The sequence below is a fragment of the Sus scrofa genome, chromosome 18 (assembly GCF_054392235.1).
Source record: "Sus scrofa isolate SSC_HxYL_T2T_F1_AM1 chromosome 18, Sscrofa_HxYL_maternal_Yorkshire_Landrace_v2.0, whole genome shotgun sequence".
In the NCBI taxonomy this organism is placed as follows: domain Eukaryota; kingdom Metazoa; phylum Chordata; class Mammalia; order Artiodactyla; family Suidae; genus Sus; species Sus scrofa.
Genome location: NC_139400.1, coordinates 36,462,120 through 36,478,626, shown reverse-complemented (window position 1 = coordinate 36,478,626; position 16,507 = coordinate 36,462,120).

Here is a 16,507-nt window from a genome sequence, read left to right as displayed (position 1 = left end):
AACAGATTATTCTCCCTTAAAGATAGCTGATGTTGCATAAGAAAGTCATGCTCCCAAGTATGTGTATTAAAATAATTTATAAATCAAAATATAAAACATGAAAGCAAAATATGAGCATCATCATTTTATCATCCAAATGAGGTTCCTGGGAAGATTCAGTTCAAACATCATCTCCTCTAACAGTTATTTCCCTATTTCTTTGAATGAGTCCTTCACCCATAGTGCCTGAGCCCTTTTTTTTTTTTAGCTTTTTTTCCATACCATATTTTAATTGTCTCATTTCCTACTCACTATATTTTACTTTCATTTGTCTGTCTTACCCTTAAGATCCTTGCAGGCAGAGTCTTTACCACCTTTGTTTTTCCATCAACTGGTCGAATATCTTATAGTTACTCCTCATAGTAAATATTTTTTGTCAGGACAGCACTAAGATGATCAGATTTCTTTATGATTTTAGCCAGCCTTTATCTTGTGTCTCAATAAACTCCCATTAGAGAAAAATGAAAAAAATTACATATATAAGAAAATGTAGTATAAATATACTATATACTGGGATGAGCATTTCCTAAATACCAAATAATTAATATAAATAACATGCAGTATCCATGCAGAACTCATAAAATGATACTCATTTATTTGCTTTCTTCTTGTCTCATCAAAGAATTATGTGTAAACAATGAGGTATAATATGACCAAGAAATCAATTACTACTATAATCAATGATAGTCTACTATTCCCATAGGTTTGTCTCATTTTTGGAAAATGAGTATAAAGTCAATGTTGTTTTATTATTATAGAAGCTATAAAATATAAAGGCAATGCAGTTTTAGAGAAATTAACATAGACTAAATTTTACTGTCAAGATAGTAAATATATAATGTGGAACATATAATGTGGAATATATAATGTGAGGCTAAAACAAAATATGAAAATTAAGACACTTTGCATTTTAGAAATTCTACTTTTTTCTCATCTAATAACAAGTCTTTAGGACTTATTTTGGGCTCACCTTCTGTGGACACATGATTGTAAGCAATGGACAGTACACTGACCCTTTATTCCTGGCACTGTAAATAGTTTAATAGTTTATGCTGAATGAAGCATTTTCATGTTTGTTTATTAATTGTATTTACCTTTGCATAAATTATCTTTTCATATCATTAGGTCATTATTAATTTAATGCTTTCTTACCAGCTTCAGCAGTACAAAACTTAAGTATTTGTTTTAGATATATTGCTAGGTTTTATTTTTAATTTAATATGCTGTCTTGTTACATTTTTGAAAAAGTTTATTCTTATTTTCTATCATACTTTGTGGAACTTTAAGACTCTTTGACAATAATTTTGTCATATTATTTAATATTTTTTAAATTATCTGAACACGGTCCTAGATTAAATACTGGTAGATTCATTGTGTCATTTCCTACTTACTATATTTTACTTTCATTTGTCTGTCTTACCCTTAAAATCCTTGCAGGCAGAGTCTTTATCCCCTTTGTATTTCCAACAACTGGTCGAATGTTTTATAGTTACTCCTATTGCAGCGTTAATGTGTTTTTATCTTCTAATTAGAATTTAAAAAGGAAAAAAGAAATGCTGTTAAAAGTTGTATAAAGACCTTAAAAATCTGTGAAATATAATGTTGGCAAGTATAATAGCCACCCTTTTCAAAGTGTCCCTAGCCCATGATGAACCCCTCTTCTCTCAAAATGATACTGCCCCCTGCCATTTCCCACACTGATGATTCTTGTCAGCTAGGTTTGTATCACATGATCCTACATATAGATAAAGATTGGACTAGGCTCTTTTCCTGAACTTAAATTATATAGCTAGATTGACTGTATACTGACCATCTTTCAAGTGCATTGACAAGTAAAAAGGATGGGGCAGGGATGCCAAGAGAAGGAAGGAAAGAAGAGAGGAAAAGAAAGATAGCAATTGTCAAGATTTGGTTCAATTGGAGTTTTCCAGTTTTTTGTTCTGTCTTTCTCAGGACATGTCTTGGCTAGGTACTGCAGATAACTTCTTGTTGTTATAAAAAATTCTGCTTATGGAGTTCCCGTCGTGGCGCAGTGGTTAACGAATCCGACTAGGAACCATGAGGTTGCGGGTTCGATCCCTGCCCTTGCTCAGCTGGTTAAGGACCCGGCGTTGCCGTGAGCTGTGGTGTAGGTCGCAGATGCGGCTCGGATCCCGCGTTGCTCTGGCTCTGGCGTAGGCTGATGGCTACAGCTCCGATTTGACCCCTAGCCTGGGAACCTCCATATGCCTGGCAGCGGCCCAAGAAATAGCAAAAAAGACAAGGAAAAAAAAAATCCTGCTTATACAATGATTCTTACAGAAGAGGCTTTGACAAAGATATTAAGGATGGCTGGGATTCTAGTTTAGAGACTTCCAAACAAACTAATATTCTGTAGATTTTCTTTGTTACTTTCTGCTTCACTCAGAATTTTTTGTGTTCTTTTTTCTGAAATTTATTGTGGAATTCTGTGTGTGGGAGTGGTTTACATTTTAAGCTAGCATTTCTGGAGATAATAATTTAAGTCAGAAAGGAAGAAAATATAATAAGGGATAGATATATTCTAGAGACAGGTAGTAGTTCCTTGGGTCAGAAATCATATCAGTTTGAAGAGATTGTTAATACTCTTCCTGTGTGAAAATATAGCCACTGGCCTTAACAATAGACAGTTTAACTGATGGGTGGATACAGAAAAGACTGATTCATAGTTTTTTTGGGTTTTTTCTGCGTATAATAAATGTTCAGTAAATGTCTGCTAAATGAACTATTAAATACATGAATTCAAGTAAATTCATATGGGTAGAATCTAGCAAAGAGAGAGAGATTAGTTTGACTCTTGAATAAAGGAAATCTCTGGTATTTGTATAAAAGTTCAGACAAGAAGTTCAGTTTTTTAAGTTGCTTGAACTATCTACTATATTTGCTTCAATTATATTTCCTTTAAGTCCAATTATTTCTCATGTGTTGTAATAATACTTTGATATAGGCATTTTATTTTTTCTCATTGGAAATTTATTGAAGATCGAGCAGTAACTTTTTTTCTTACTTGTTTTGGCTAAATGTATGTCAGTGGTTTTGCTAGTTTTTCAATATTATATAATTTATGTAATTTATAAATTTACATATTTATTAATGTTGTCATTTATAACTTTACTTTTAAAACTTCATAATCATTCATTAACTCTCCTTACCCAGAACTTGAGAATGTGATGAAAATTCTAATGCTGGTGATTGTGACAGGGATGGAGTAGGAGAGTTACACAAGTAGTTGTGGAAGTCCCAGTATAGGACCATAGTTAGAGAGGGAAACCTAGGGGACTTTGGGAGATCACTGTAAGTTGATAATTGCTCAAGAGGGCCATCAGAACAAGGCAGGCTTGCTTGACTAGTGGAGGCATGAGATATGCCTCAGGTGATTGAGTGGGGGATGGGGTGAGGCCTCCAAGGGCAGGAGTTTAAGGACCACACTTCTGCTGATTTGAATAAGCACCATGACAGTCCTAGTAGGATCTTAGGGTCAAATACTCTCTTACCAGATACCAAGGAGGAGCTACTATTTGAAGAAAGAGGAAGAGGTGCTCTTTTCCCATCCACACTCTCCATGGATGATGAAATTCTAGCCCACTTAATCCTTGGGGCAGAGCCTCCTTGCCTGCCCTTGCATCTCTCACAAGAGTTCTATCTTAATAGGTCTATTTCTTGCCTATCACTTTGTCTCTTGCTGAATTCCTTGTGTTGAGGCACAGGAACCTGAACCTCGTTAAGTCCAGATACTGGGTAAGTGAAAAACTGTGGGTTCCAGTCCCAATATGGGTTTTTTCTGTGTTCAAGTCATCAGTGCTCTCAGTTTCACTTGTACCTCCCAAATTTGAATTCATCATGGACTTAGAGGTTTTAATTTTATCTTAAACCACATACAGGAAGCAATCCTAATTGGATGTGTGTTGATTTTCTTTCTGTGTACAAAAACTATACATATGCACTGAGTCTCTTTCACTAGCCTTCATCATGAAAAAAGGGATTTGATACCTTTGTGAGAATGTAGCATAGGTTAGCTATTATTCAGGGATTTACATTTCAAATATCAAATCAATAGCCATTACTCATATTGTAGAAGAATGTCAACATCACAATTATGATCACTTCTTAAATGAAGGTTTCCTGGATATCCTTATAGATATATTTTATAATAAAGATCTCAAAAAATCCTCTGAGTGATTTAATTCTCATGTATATAATGATTCATGTGTATAAAAAGTTCAAAGATAATGAAGATGAATTATTCTGTATCATGATTATAAAATTAGCAGCTGCTTTTTTTTTTTTTTTTTTTTTTTTTTTTTTTTTTTTTTTTTTGCTTTTTACTTATTAGAGCCGAACCTGCAGCATATGGGAATTCCCAGGCTAGGAGCTGAATCAGAGCTGCGGCTGCTTGCCTAGGCCACAGCCACAGGAACACGGGATCTGAGCCACATCTTCGACCTACACCACAGCTCATAGCAATGCCAGATCCTTAACCCACTAAGTGAGGCCAGGAATCAAACCCACATCCTCATAGATACTAGTTGGGTTCATTACTGCTAAGCCACAATAGTGACTCTGTAGCAGCTTTTATTTCAAGTGTTGGTTATGAAGCTAAGACAGGCCTCTTTTCACAAAATCAGGAAAACACATATAGCACATTTTTCAGAGAATTTTCATGTTTTCAGACCTATCAGTTGGTTCAGGAAGTAATGTGTGATCTCATAGATTCAAGGATGTGGAGTAAGGAGTCAATGAGTGGGAATACAAAAACACCACACTTTTAAAGAAATGTTATTATTAAGGAGCACTGAGAGAGAGCAAGATCTTAAAGTGAATCTCAAGATGTATGTTATAACCGTAGTTTAGGCAAGTTGCCTCAGAAGACTATAGACTATACAGTGATATTCAGTGTGTGTTTTCTAGATTTAGGGAAGAGTTAACCCAGACTAATTTTGTACCAGTGAAACACTTGACACTTTCATTCACTTATTTATGAATTTACCTTACAAACATTTATATTCTACCTATTATGTAAATGGACTGTAGGTAAATTTCCTGAACACATGCATATTTCCTTTCACTCTTATTATAAATATTTAGTGTAAATAAAGTAGTGAATCTTATAGGACTTGGTTTGACTGCTTAATGAAACTTGTATGTTTTGTTTTGAATGTTAAACTCTTTAATTTTTTCCCTGTTAAAAAACCTCACCCAGTAAGTTCTCCCATTGTGGCTTAGCGGCAACAAACCTGACTAGTATCCATGAGGATGCGGTTAAAAGATCCTTTGTTTCTGTGAGCTGAGGTGTAGGTTACAGATGCAGCTTGGTTCCAGCATTGCTGTGGGCTGTGGTGTATGCCAGCAGCTGTAGCTCCACTTTGACCCCTAGACAGGGAACATCAATATGCCTCAGGGGCAGGCACAGTCCTAAAAAGCAAAAACAAACAAAAAATAACTTGCCCATATTGAAACAAAATGAATTTTAGTAAAATCATGATTATTAAAAATGCTTTAAAATTGTTTATAGAGACAAGAATGTAAGAATTAAAAATTTTTCACAAATATCCTTGCAAACTTTAGGTTGGATAAATAGTTTGAACACTGAAATTTAACCAGGTAGATGCACTGATGCTTAAAAGCAATACAGAGGAAATTTTGCTGTTTTTGATATTTTATCATTTGGAAATATCTACTTTTGAAGTTTTTTATATTCATAATTTCTTGGACATAGAGGGTTTGTCAGTCATAAATCAAATTAAAATAATTAGAAGAAGATAAAAATAAATTTTTCTTCAAAGTAATCACTGAGCTTTGTATTTATTTGTAATTGTATATATATATATTTTTTTCTTTTTCTTTTTTGGCCACTCCACTGCATATGAAATACCTGGGCCAGGGATCAGATGTGAGCCACAGTTGCAGCCTACAGTTCAGCTGCAGCAACACCAGATTCTTTAACCCACTGTGCTGGGCTGAGGATTGAACATGCCTTCTGGCTCTGCAGAGATGCTGCCAACTCCATTGTGCCACAGCAGGAACTCCTAAATCATAAATTTTCATGATCATTCTCAAATCCAAAATGAAAAACAATGTAGACTCTCTAATATAAAATTTTAAAAATAATTTTAGAACACTTTTCATTACAAAAACCCTAAAGCTGAAATGACATGAAGTTAGGCTTTAGATATAAGTATAATGATATAGATTAGAGGAGGTTATTAAAATAATTTAGGAGGACAATAATGTTAACTTTTTAAAGATCAAGGCAATGCATTTGAGGACTTATGGCTAACTAAATATATATTTTAGTTGTTTCCTATTTCAGAGGGAATTAAATCCTTATGGATCCTATTACAGACAACATCCTAGAATATGTCAAATATCATGGAAAATGTAGAGTATATTTGCAGTGGTTGATAGTAGGAGACATATTTTAAGGAGAAATTAAGAGATATGGACAAGAGTGCCCTTGACATTTCATTGAGTGTATCACCAAATAAAGCAGGGATTATTCACAATTATTTTAAAAATTAATTTCTAGGAGAATAAAATGCAAAGGAGAATTTGGTATATAGTTGGAAACTCAAAAGCAATTTCAAACTTAGCATAGAGATTAATTATATAATGAAAATTTATGGCAGGGATGGAAAAATCCATAAAAATGAAGTAAAAGTAAGGAATAAACAATTGAAAATTTAGTCAAAATTACAATAATATTTTTATAATTTAATTAATTTTTAAAATCTGGATTGATCCATAATGATACATATTACCTTCATACGTATTTCAGTAAATAATGTCTTTATGCAAGATTCAGCTAAAAGACATTGATGACAAAGAACCTTTATTGTACACTTAGGGCAAATAATTTCATTAATGTTCAGGTACTTGTGGCGAGGTTGGGAGGCAGGGTAGGGACTTCTTTGCTCTTCTGGTTGTACTTAAGACTTATCCATGTCCTTGGGAGTTTGGGTCGAGGCTTTCTTAGTGACCCACCCCTGCTTCAACTTCAGCCAAATACTGCCTTGTGCCTTTGGCATAAACTGCATAGGAACATGTTTTGTTTTCCTGCTTAGCATGTTTTGTTTTTCTGCTTCTAATGCTCTAGGAGCAGGGCATTTTCCTGTCCCTTCTCTAGAAAGAAAGGGGTTTTTTTGCTTTGTTTTGTTTTTTATTCTTTTACCTTCCAAGAGCCAGACTGAATATTCTCTTTTTGTTGGAGAAACAGTGTTTCTGATGCTTTTGCCCAGTGGCTTAGTTTTTTTGTATAGGGAAGAAATATCTAGGAGGGCTTCTCCTCTTTTTATATTTAGAATCACTTCCCTCCTCCAGATCTGAACTATGACTGAGGTTTGCTTTATTTTTCCATCCTAAAAACTCCAAAGGGAGATCCCTAGAGAAGTTCCTTCAAGAGGGGACAAAGACCTCCCAGAAATTCTGTACTTTCACAAAACCCTCCTTGTCATTTAGCAATTCATTGAAATTTTTGGATGAATTTCATTCACTTTTTTATAGCAGCTCTTTGTCATAGGTAAATAGGTAATCAATCATGTCTTGCCCCTCCTAAGAGGCACTTTCTTTCCTTAGATTTGAATTTCAGTTAGCCTGTAACCCTAACTCTTTGAAGAGGTCAAAAAAAGTTGTGATGGAGTTCTCATCATGGCTCAGTGGTTAATGAATCCGACTAGGAACCATGAGGTTGCAGGTTCCATCCCTGGCCTTGCTCATGGGTTAAGGATCTGGTGTTGCCATGAGCTGTGGTGTAGGTCGCAGATTCGGCTTGGATCCTGAGTTGATGTGGCTCTGGCGCAGGTCAACGGCCACAGCTCCTATTAGACCCCTACCCTGGGAACCTCCATATGCTGCGGATGTGGCCCTAGAAAAAGCAAAAATACAAAAAAAAAAAAAAAAAAAAAAAATTGTGATTTTCATGATTGTTTAAAGACTATTATCTTTAAGAGGATTTTAATCTTGTCATTAGTTAGGAGTAACACTTCTTGCCTTTATATCCTATATGAAAGCCAGAAGTGCATTTATTAATTTTAACTAAAATTCAAAATATAGGAAGACCCAATTACATTTATTCTGCCAATAATAAAACTCTCACTGATGATACCAGAATCCCGGTTCTTGTTCATGGCAGTCAAAGAATGAACTCTGTGAACGCACAGGCAGCAAGCAAGCAAAGTCTTTAGTAAAGGAAGCAAATAGCTCCTAGGACTGCTGGGAGCGGGAAGAAGAGCCTCCTTCTTTATTGTCCTGTAGGGTTTTTTTTCCTTAAAGGTGGGGAGGGGCACCAACATGGGGTCCAGAAAGATGTGGTTTTCCCCCATTGGCCTTGCTCAGTTACTTATAGCAGTCCTTGTCCAATAGGGGTTTTAGGGTTGGAAATGTCCTGTAAGTTTTATGGTTTCTTTGTCCTTTCCTTTCCTTAGATTAAGTCACCATTCCTCTCATTCCTTTTTTATCAGTTGAGGAGTGGGCTAGAGATGTGAATTTCCTATAGTAAACAAAGTCTGTGAGGAATGTGAATTTCCTATAATAAAACAATGCCTGTGGAGGTATTACCTCCTGGAACCCTTAAGCCACAAATGTTAGTCAATATCCATATGAAAAGAATGTATTGGTGCCCATGCGCCTCACTAACTACCTGAGTTAATATTTTGTCTCAGCCTTACACAAAAAGGAGACAGCAGAGTGGTTAAAAGGGTTTGCTCTAGAGGCTGAACCCATAAATTCCTCATGTTCCAGTTCCTGATTTTGAGACTTAGCTCAAATTATTTTATGCCTCTCTTTCCAGTTTGCTCATCTATCAGTAGAATGAGAATAGAGTTGTTATTAGGGTTAAATAGATGGATATATATATAGAATCCTTCTGTCACATGCTGAGTGCCTATCCACAGGTGTCAACACAAGCTGACGGAACAGAGAGGTTTGGTGGCATCTATATACAATAAGTCTATTCCAGTAAGCAAAAATCTTAATTTTTTTCTTTCCCTCTCTCTGTAGACGCATACTTATTTAGTAGGTATTATGTGACAGGCATTATACTATTATCGTCTCTATTTTCAGCAGAATTTTAAGTATTCAACTTGAAATCTCCCTCATTGTCCAGAATTTATACAGAATACTAAAATTTTCCAAAGAAAAACATATTTTCTGAAAAATGAAAATTGGGCACATTCTTTATGTTAATTTTCAATAGTCTAACTTATTTTTATTGTGCTTTATGGAATTGGAATTGCTGTTTTTTAAGATGAAAATAGTTGACTGTTGGCAATTCCATGTAGTACAGACTAGTATCTTTAAGAGGATTTTAAATCTTTTATATCTATTTTCTGAGCATATAGTATTTATATCAGAGTTTGAGGTAGGATGCAATTTTGTTTCCTTTATATGTTTCTGTAATTTTTAATAAAATTAACTATAGTTTGATAATTAAAATTCTGTGTAGGCCCTGATATTTTATTTGATGACATATTTTATTACTGGTAACGCTCCATGGATACCATTTGGTATTGGTAGTAGATTTTATTTTTCCTTTTGATTAGTTCACTCAGAATTTATTAATTTATTCTAAAATCATAGTTTGTTTTAAAAGAATGTATATATGTATATGTGACTGGGTCTCTTTGCTGTATTGTAGAAAATTGACAGAATGCTGTAAACCAGCTATAATGGAAAAAATAAAAATCATTAAAAAAAATTAAGCAGGGGGAGTTCCCACTGTGGCACAGTGGGTTAAGGATCTGGTAGCTGTGGCATAGGTCTGCTTACATTTGATCCTTGGCCTGGGAACTTCCATATGCTACAGGTGAAGCCAGGGTGGGTTTGGGGGTGAAAGTTAAGCAGGAAAAGAAGAGTTTTAACAGTAAATGTTGACAGAATTGTATTAATACTGATAACTTTGCATTTTATATACTATATCTCATCTTGAATAACTTAGAAAATTTAGGCCCTAAGTACTCTGGGTACCCTTGCAAGGCAAATTATAGTGTTTCATTGTTGGGATTCAAAGTTAAAATGATTTATCCAAGCACACTCTAATTCAGGGTAAAGGTGGAAATATAACTAAGAAGTACTTTTCATTAACCTCAATTTAAAAATGAATATCAATATCAATATATATATAAATTTCATTTTATGTACTGTACTCTACACTGTCCTTTAAAAAGAAGCTGACAGTTAAATGATCAATAGAGAGTACCCCTCCCCTTTGTATTCAAAAGAACTGCTTGTATATGGACAAAATTTGAATGTGAAATAGATTTACTTTTGGTAGAGCTAATAGAGATTTTATCAAAATATCCTGCTTAAAAAAGAGGAGGTCCAAAAACTATTTGAGAAGTTACCTACTCTAAATTCCTCTAACTGCAGGAATCTCATCAGCACACCTGTGCTGAAAGACTAAAGGCTGTCAGCTTAGTACCTTGAAAAATAGTCTGCATCCTGCTTGACATTTTTGGAAGTTATTTCTTTGTCTATAATTTCAACCATTGGTAAAGGGAATGTGAAGGCAACAGAGAGCAAATCTACCCAGCCTTCTGTGTGCTCTCCATTCATTCATTCATCTGTTCATTTACACATACTTAACTAATCACCAAAGTTCATATCTCATCCTGAATGTGGAAATGGATATTAAAAATCTTTGCCCCTGAAAAGTGAGCAAGTCAGCTAGCCGTTATGATCAACTGGAAGTAAATCTAATTGCTCTAGAAACTAAGGAAAGGCCTCCTTTCACCAGTGAAATTGGATGTCAAGAAAGTCTTCAAAGAGGAAAACCTGTACTTAGAACAGCTGTTTCTGGTGCAGACAGGAGTATGAAACTGTTGCAGAAAAGCAGAACATGAGTTTCAAAGCAGATTGTTATATGCATGCAGATTGAAGCAAAAGCAGGTGTCATTGAAATGTTTAGACAGTTTTTGCACCTATCCATTTTCTCTTTGTTAGACCTATCCTTAGTTCTTTTATTATGTAGTTTTACCTTTATTAACTTTATCTCTAGCAATTTATCAAAAATGCAGCATTTTAACAGGAAAATTAATTTGCATATCCATCGTGCCTTTATATTTATCTTTGCAAAGAACACTGTTCAAAATATTTTTAAAAACCTAATTGGATGATGCCATTGAGCTAACATGCTAAGACTAATATTCTAAAAGCCATAAACACATCACCACATTTTTTCTTATTATGTAGTTGTTGCTCTCTTAATTTAGTAGTGTGTTCAATGAGAACCCAAGAATGTAAAACATGATTGGTAGGATGAAAAATTCTTAATGTTTGTTCGAATAACATGTAAAGGATGTGCAAATTTTACATGAATCTCCTAATATCATTCTGTAGGGGCAAGGTTAATCAGATATTTAGCAGCATGTATCCATTGATGTAGTGGATTTCTCACCTCGTTCATGTCAACCATCTGGAAAGCAGAAGAGAACTCTATGAAATTGTTTTAGTTTGCTGTGTTTCTCTCATAATGACTTAAATAAATAGTAGATGGTTGAGAAAAGAGAGGGAAGTGGGGTGAGAAAAATCTATGCTCTAGTGATAAGCTACTTCCAAATAGCTGAGTAGCAGCTGGAAATTTATGCCAGCATTAGTCATAGGTCATTTAACTTTATACTTGATTATACTGGGAAGTAAAATAAGGTAGTCATTGAATCTAGGGATTCATAGTAAACCCCAAATTGACTATCAGCTTCTGGCTGCTCAAGATCTTATCAGTGTGCCTCTTCAGTAGCAAGGTCAAAGTAGACCTTTGAGTAGTAAGCTCTATACATGTATATGAAATGTTTTTTTTTCTTCTTGTTAAACAAAGAATGCTCACATTTACTTACATAAGAAAAAAAATCACTTGTACAGCATGATTATCAAAGCACATGTTTACTGCACCCCTTGTTTATCTGTTAAATTCGCATAGTAATTAGTGTGACTTGGCGATTAAGAGCACGGTCCCAACTACTTCCTGGATTCATGTATCAGGTTTACGGTGAGGACATGACTTGAGCATATATAATCTTTAATCTTTCGGGGTCCCAGTTATAGATAAAAAAGAATGATAATGCCAAATTTACTGAGTTGTTAATATTTCATTAGGTATGTAAAGTACCTAAAAATCTCCCTGGAAGGTAATAGATGTTTAATAAATTGAAGTTATTATCGCATATTGACTTGCTTTACTATCTCATTTCTACATTTGTTTATCCCTATCTTCCTTCCCTAACCAGATTCAGGGTTGCTATTAATAGAGACAGAGGTGGATATATGACTTCACCACAACTGTACATAGAATTCCTATTGTGTGTGGGCTGGCTTGGAACCTTGCTTTGTTAATCAGCAGACACAAAAACAAATTATACACTGATTGATTGAATGATTAATTACCTGCCTGATGGAGTCCCACTTGTGTATTTTTGCTTTTGTCATCTTTGCTTTGGTGTCATATCCAAGAAATTATTTCCAAAACCAATGTCAGGAGGCTTTCCTCTTGTGTTTTCTTCCAGGAGTTTTGCAGTTTCAGTCTTACTTTTAAGTTTTTAATCCACTTCATGTTGATTTTTGTGTATGGTTTAAGACAAGGGCCCAGTTTCATTATTTTGAATTTGGAAATCCGATTTTCCTAGTACATATTGTTGAGGAGATTGTTTTTTTCCTTGTTACTTATGTTTGGCAGACTTCTTAATGATCACTTGACCATCTATTATTTCTGGGCTCTGTATTCTGTTTCATAGGTCTGTATGTCTGCATTTATACTGGTACCATACTCTTTAATTATGTAGCTTTATAATACATTTTGAAATCAGTAAGTATGATGCTTCAAGCCTTGTTTTTCTTTTCAAGATTGTTTTGGCTTTTTGGAATTTTATGTGTTCCACCCTTGAAAGAAAAGTATTTAAATACACTATTTGGAATAATCCTGTACTGGAGACTTGTCTTTTATCCCCCATCTATTTATTTATTCAGTGTGAACTCATGGATATTTATTTTCTAATTTCAGTTATAATCCAATACTGCTTTATTTATGTTGTTGCTCAAATTTCCCAGTATTGGCTATCGGCAAAGGGGCACAATTTGTTCCTGTGTCCCTCAGATATACCCCAGCATTGTGGGGCTTTGTTTTGTTATATGTGTGTTTTGTTTGTTTGTTTGTTTGTTTTTTAAACTTTCTGGCCCATCTCTAGAAGCTCCAGGCTTATCTTTTCTATTTTCTATGCCAATCCTGAAATCAGCCGTTTCACCAGGAATCCTTATTTTCCCTTTTTGGAGAATAGTATTAAAAATCAAGATCTGGCCACTTGGTGTGCTTGCCATCCCTTGTCAGTTTCTTACAACATACTATAATGTATGTAAATTCTCAATTTAAAAGCTATTGCACCCATAAAAATTAAGCAAAGATTTAAACTGAATGTATATTCTCACATTCACATTTCTCTACAATAGTGTAAACCAACAATTTTCAAACTGAACATATAGTAAGTTGTGCACTATTACCATGTAAGAAATATAAATATATGAAATAGATGTAATAATGCTATTAACATGTTATTAACATTATTAATAATAAATTTAGTAAGAAGAAATTTATACCATAAAATAGGAAATGAAATATTTTAAAACATTATTTTATGTTTATTTCAACCTTTTATATTTCTATTTTAAGGTTTTTCTTTCTTTCTTTTTTTTTTAATGACAACCCCTGTGGCATAGGGAAGTTCCCAGGCCATGGGTTGAATTGGAGCTACAGCTGTGGCCTACACCACAACCACAGCAACACTGGATCTGAGCTGCTCCTGCAGCGTACACCACAGCTTGCAGCAAGGTGGGATCCTTTACACGCTGAGTGAGGCCAGGGATGGAACCTGCATTCTCACAGATACAACATCGGGTCTTTAACCTTCTGAGCCACAAGAGGAACTCCTATGTTATGTACATTTTATAATGTGCAAAATATATTATTATAATCATACCTATGCTGAAGTTATAAATGTTTAGATATTTACCTTCTATGCTAATTTTTGATCATTAAGATTCATGGAAAGTAGGCTTTGTGATCCTTATTATTTCTTACCCCCTTTTCTAGAGCTCCTGCTTAACAGTGTTTCTTCAGTATAGACTAAATAGAAATGTCTCAAACTTAATAGGCATAAGCATCAACTAGGATTCTTGTTAAAAATAGAGATTCTAATTTAGCATGTTTATGTTTTCTATTGCTGTGTAACTAATTACCACAAACATCATAACTCAAAATAACACATATTTATTATTTTACAGTTTCTGTGAACCAGGGTTATAGCTATGAGTTACCTGACTCCCTGCTCGGTATCTCACACAGGCTAAAATTAAGATGTTGCTGGAGGTTGCAATCTCATATAAAACTTTGAATCCTCTGTCAGGCTCATTGGATGTTGGCAAAAATTTATTTCTTTGTTGTTACAGAACCAAAAACCTGAACTCTTAAAGGCCTCCCACCATTTCCTGCCATATGGTCCTTCCCATAAGGCAGACTTGTTTCTTTAAGGCAAATAAGAGTGCACCTATGTTTCCTTAGGTATCTCTGAGTTCTCTGGTTATATGGATGTACTTCCTTGGTGAAAATTTTTTCAGCCACACATTTATGACTTTTTCACCTTCATATTTAGCTTATATTTTAATAAGCTTTTAAAAATGACATAAAGATTTTAGGTAGAGTGTTATGATTATAAACTATAAAAAGGAATATATTTGAAGAGTAATGAGAGTTTCTAAAATAGAAATCAAATTCTGCAATTAAAAACAATTTAAGTTAAAAAGAGAAAAAAGTCATCTAAGAAATTATTGCCTCCCATTATAAGCTCGAATTGTGAAAAAAATGCTCAAATATCAGAAAGAGGAATATATAAATGTTGAAAAATATTGTACATTGTTGTGAATCTTTAAGAATAGCCTCAGGAAACCCAATGCACAAATTGAGGGATTTGAAAAATGCTAAAGGCAATAGTGTATTTGAATTCTTAGAAATAGAAATAAAATGAACAAAGAAATGATGTGGTAATAAAAATCTGCTTTATTAACTTAAAGGCAGAAACACATGATTTCTATATTTCTTCTCTTTTATGCTAAACACATTACTGTTTAAATACGAAAGAAAAGCTGTACATGGTAAAACAGAGCAGAAAGTATGAGTGCAAATTATAGAAGGCTCTGCGTAACATGGGAGACCAGTGCTGGTTGTTAAGTGAGAACACTGAATGTTAATAAGGAGCACTTCAATGTGTAAATGGCATATAAATAGCCATTCATTAAGGATCTTAGAAGTCAGAACTGAAGAATAGACAAAAGTTAGCTAATTACTTGAAAGAAGTAAGAAGAATGAGTGTGGATAAGTGTGGGTTTGAGAGGGTATTCCAGGAAGTGTAAACAGTACAGGCAAATATCTTGAGTAGAGGTGAGATGCATGTGTGGATGTGAAGTTCATTATGCCTAGACTTTGAAGGTGGTAAAGAGCTGTACGATGAACAGAAATTAAACGGCATATACTAAGGGATTAGATACAAAATTTTGCACTCTGATTTTCAAAATAAATGGTATTCTTGTAGAATGAATGAAAATCTAGATGCGAATTGAGGATTTTTGTTTGGTTAAAAGTTCTATGGAAAAAACATATGATGTGCTTGGTGAAAACCTGTACACACTCACACACACACATATATATATGGCAATGTGTATATATATATATGAAAACCTATATATGTGTGTGAAACCTATATATATATATGAAAAAATATATATGTGCCTGGTGAAAACATGTATGTGTGTGTGTGTGTGTGTGTATATATACATGGCAGAATTTTATATATATATTCTACATATGCATATGCGGAAGAGTAATAATTCAGGTAGTATGATGTGCCTGGTGAAAACATGTATATATATGTGTGTGTGTGTGTGTATATATATATATATATATATATGAAGCAGACTAATATATATCTTATATATTATTATTACATATCAATATTATTACAATATATTTTTTATATTATTATATATTATATATATATTATATATATATATGAGGCAGAAAAATAATTTAAGTAGTTAGTGTAGGAACATGGGCTTATATATTCCCTGATTAATATCCACGGTTTTAAGATTTGTAAAATCTAATAAAGACAAACAGGCCTTGCTTGTTGGAAGATTAACTATTGAAAGTGTATTTGTGTTACATCAAGGTGGGAATTAACCCTTGACCTATATATTTGACTATTAGCAAAAGAATGTAAAGAGTGGTGACTAAGTCTAGGGGAAAGGAGAGTAAAAGACACCATAAAACTTATGGGGCATATCCATCTCTAAGACCTTTATTGGACAAGGCCAGTGGAACAAAAAACTGATATCTGGACCCCATGTTGGTACTCCTGTCTTTAAGAGATAAAAAAACTTCCATAGAACAGTAGAAGGGAGACTCTTCCCTCCCCTTCCC